This window comes from Felis catus, chromosome C2 (genome assembly GCF_018350175.1).
Source record: "Felis catus isolate Fca126 chromosome C2, F.catus_Fca126_mat1.0, whole genome shotgun sequence".
Classification (NCBI taxonomy): Eukaryota; Metazoa; Chordata; class Mammalia; order Carnivora; family Felidae; genus Felis; species Felis catus.
In genome coordinates this window covers 128,949,359-128,953,970 of record NC_058376.1, presented here as the reverse complement: position 1 = coordinate 128,953,970, position 4,612 = coordinate 128,949,359, and positions in this window count along the sequence as shown.

The following is a 4,612-nucleotide window of genomic DNA, read 5'->3' as shown; positions in this document are numbered from 1 at the left end:
TGTGCTGTCATCCAGGCTTTGTTGTTGCATTTACAGAGCACAGGCAGAAGATTTAGCATAATTCTTCAGGATCCTAGGATTTTTGGAATGGTAAATGAGTGCTGGCTTCAACGTAAAGTCACCAGCTGCACTGGTCCCTAACCGAGTCAGCCTGTCTTTTGGAGCTCTGAAGCCAGGCATTGACTTCTGTCTATAAAGTCCTAGATGGCCTCGTCTTCCAACATAAGGCTGTTTTGCCTACATTCGAAATCTGTTGCTTGGTGCAGCCACCTTCATTCGCGGTCTCAGCCACACCTTCTGGGTCACTGGCTGCAGCTGCTCCATCGGCACCTGCTGCTTCACCTTCTTATGGAGACGGCCGCTTCCTTAAACCTCATGAACCAACCAACCTCTGCTAGTTTCAGACTTTTTTTCTTCTGCAGCTTCCTCACCTCTTAGCCCTCATAGAACTAAAGAGCGTCAGGGCCTTGCTCTGGACTAGGCTTTGGGTTAAGGGAATGTTGTGACTGGTTTGATTGCTCCAGATCATGCAAACCTTCTTTGTATCGGCAATTAGACTGTTTTTTTTTTTTTTTCTTATCACTTGTGTGTTGTTTACTGTGGTAGCACTTTTAATTTCCTTCAAGAACTTCTCCTTTGCATTCACTACTTGGCTACCTGGCACAAGAGGTCTCCTTCTGGCCTCTCTAGGCTTTCGACATGTCTTCCTCCCTAGGCTTAATCATTTCTAGCTTTTGATTTTTTTTTTTTTTTTTTTTAATTTTAGAGAGTGAGACCACAAATGGGGGAAAGGGGCAAGAGGAGAGAGAGAGAGAATCCCACGCAGGCTTCATGCTCAGCACAGAGCCTAACGTCAGCTTGATCCCACAACCCTGGGATGATGAGCTGAGCCGAAATCGAGTCAGATGTTCAACCAACCGAACCACCCAGGCGCCCCTCGAGCTTTTGATTTAAAATGAGAGATATGTGACTCTTCCTTTCACATGAACACATATGGTTCTACTTTTTTTTATGTAAAAAAATTTTTTTAAGCTTATTTATTTTGATAAAGACAGAGACAGTGTGAGTAGGGGAGGGGCAGAGAGACAGGGAGAGAGAGAGAGAATCCCAAGCAGGCTTCGCACTGCCAGTGCAGAGCCTGACACAGGGCTCGAACCCACAAAACTGCAAGATCATGACCTGAGCCGAAACCGAGAGTCAGACGCTTCACTGACTGACCCACCCACACGCCCCCATATATGATTCGTAATTGCCCTAATTTCAATATTGTTGTGTCTCAGGGAATAGGGAGGCCTGAGGAGGAGAGAGGGAGATGGCCAGTCAGTGGAACAGCAAGAACACACACACCTTTGCCGATTAAGCTCAGTGTCATATAGACACAGTTTGTGATGCCCCAAAACAATTATAGTGACATCAACTGACTACAGATCACCGTAACATATACAACAATGAAAAAAACTTGAAATATTTCAAAGAATTACTAAAATGCGGCATGGAAACACGAAGCGAGCAAATGCTGTTGGAGAAATGGCGCCAATAGACTTGCTCGATGCAGGGCGGCCACAAACCTGCAATTTGTAAAAAACACAGAATCTGCAAAGGGCAATAAAACAGCATGCATAACACGAGGTATGCCTTTAAGAAGTGGAGACAGAAGTTAATGCGGTAATCAGCTAGGCAAGAGAGTCAAAATAGAGAACCATAAACAGATACTCTACTAACTAATCTCCTGATACTGCAGGTTTGTGATATCCATATCCTAAATCCTTGATGTGGACATAATTTTGATGTGGACATAAAATTTGACACTGTAACCCAATGAGACTGGAATTCTAAATGATCATTGGATGTGTAGTAACACAGAAGCTGGGTCGAACTTAAGTTGTCAACTCATTTCACGTGGGAATACCCTCCCCCAGCTGAACTTTCCAGGGATCCTGTCAGAGCATGCAGCAGGACACTTTTGTGAGGGTAAGCTCCTTTGTCTCCAAACGTGGTGGAAACCGATGTGTTAAGTAGGAAGGACGCAGCACCCGGGCCCTGTAGTCTAACTGTTGCTAGGCTGGAGCAGACAGCTTTAGTATCAGGTGAGATGTTGGGTTAACAACCAAGTAGGAGGCAGCCATTTTCTCACCTGAAGAGGTAGTAAATTTAACAGGGAATAACTTTAAAAAGTTTCTTGCAGGGGCACGTGAGTGGCTCAGTCAGTTAAGCATCTGACCTCAGCTCAGGTCATGGTCCCATGGCTTGTGAGTTCAAGCCCCACATTGGGCTCTATGTTGGCATCACAGAGTCTGGAGTCTGCTTTGGATTCTGTCTCCCTTCTCTCTGCCCCTTCCCCACTTGCACTCTCTCTTTCTCTCTCAAAAATAAATAAACATTTAAAAAAAGTTTCTTGCAAATAGTGTAATGTTGTATATTTTGCAGTGACATTTTAGGAAACCTGGTCTTCTGTTTTTGTTTTTCATTAAAAACCTGAGCAGTTTTTGACCCTAAGATCTGAAGGTTTAAATCTTAAACCAATGCGTTTTGCCTTTTCTTACCTTGTTAGGACAAAGTGGCAATGATTTTCTTTGTTTTCTTATTTTTTTAACTTTACTTATTTTGAGAGAGAGAGAGCAGGGGAGGAGCAGAGACAGAGAAGGAGAGAGAGAATCCCAAGCAGGCTCCACGCTGTCAGCACAGAGCCTGATGCAGAGCTCAAACTCACAAAACGTGAGGTCGTGACCTGAACTGAAACCAAGAGTCGGACGCTTAGCTGGCTGAGCCCCCCAGGTGCCCCACAATAATTTTCTATATGGTCTCTTAACACCTATCGGGTGATTTTTACCTTATTCCCAGGAAAACTCAAACTTTGGTTTCTTAAATCTTTTTGTGTAGGATGGCAACACGTACAAAATAAACTAATAATTATTTTGAATGTTAGCATATGGAAACACAAAACGTTACCTCAGGACAGAGTCTCTGTTCTTCCATTTTAACTTAAGGGGTGCTTGGGTGCTTCAGTCAGTTGAGTGTCTGACTTGGGCTCACGGTCATGATCTCACAGTTCATGAGTTCGAGCCCCGTGTCAGGCTTTGTGCTGACAGCTCAGAGCCTGGAGCCTGCTTTGGATTTTCTGTCTTCCTCTCTCTCTCTCTGCCCCTCCCCCGCGTATTCTCTCTCTCTCTCTCTCTCTCTCTCTCTCTCTCAAAAATAAGCAAACTTTTTTTAAAAATAAAAATAAGAAAAAATAATTTTTTTTTTTTTTAAAGTACTGATGATGCCTGGCTCCTACCTCCACCCTCCACCTGGCATTCTGGTTTACTAGGTATATGGTGCGACTTGCCCATAGGGAATTTTTGTTTTTTTTAAGTTCCCCAGTAAATTCCAACGTGCAGCAAAGTTTGGGACCCACTGGGTTACTTCAAAATAAGGGACAAATGATCTCTCTGTGACTGAGTTGGAAAAGTCACAAAGCTAGACAGAGAAATGTAGAAAAATATTTTCAGTTGGTTCTTAGCCCAGAAGGATTATCATATTTATAAATGCACTTTTGGATACTGTGAAATGGAGGTAAATTGATACTGAAGTGAGGTGGCAGGAGACTTGTAAGCTGAAATACTAAGCTCTTGATTTTTATGTATACCTTTTTATAGTTCATAACTGTCAACACAAATACCCTTTTTAGTGTTTCCCATCATTTCTTAGAAAATGACCTCCCCATTAATAGGATTACTGTAGCTACTTTGCTTTCCTTCTCTATACAGTGATCTCTGTTGGGCGTCGTCTTGGCAGTAAGTCCGACCAGGCCAGAATTCTCTCACTGTAAATGCTAATCTGCCCTCCATACTTGTGGCCACTTTTAATTTGCCCATCCATTAGGTTGCCCAGTTACAACACCTTTGGGGTTCAGGGCTTTCTTTAGAATTGTGCAGTTCTCCCTGATGACTGTGAAATAAACCCTAATTAACTTTGCAAAGAGATAAGCATCAGCAACTGCAGAATCCGGGAGCTCACCTACTTAGGAATTAGAACCTCAGATGCTTCGACCACCCACGCTCTTGGCCTGAGGTTCACTTCACTCACCAGCTCCTTCCTTTTAAGGGTCAGGTGGGCTGCACTTCGGCATCCGTTTTAATGGTGTGTAGGCACAGAGAGGCGTTCTCCTAGGCTTGTTTTTTACTTTAACCTGCTCGGATGATTGTGGTTTTCTTCCTGGGTTTCTCTGATTTTACAGTTCAAATTTTATGCTTTTCATTAGAACCCGGATTAAAGTTAGAAATCAGGAATTCCCATCCTCGACGGCACCATAGTAATGGGGGTAAAGGGAAGTGGCAAGTTTACATTATATTTCTTTGTTCTTCCCCGACATTCCCTCCTTCCTTCTCTCTCGTTTTTTTTAAACTTAGTTCCAGTGGGCAAGAGTGTTAAGTAGCAAATCATTCATTGGGATTTTTTTAAAGTACTCATATAGTATTTAACCTTGGGCCAGGCACCCTTCTAACCAGGAACAAGTGCTGCTCATTTAATCCCTGGCAGTCCCTTCAAGATGGCGAAATAGGTTCTGTGAGTTAAGTAGCTTGCCTAAATCACAAGGCTAGTAAGGAAGGAGCCAGGATTCCGCCCCAGG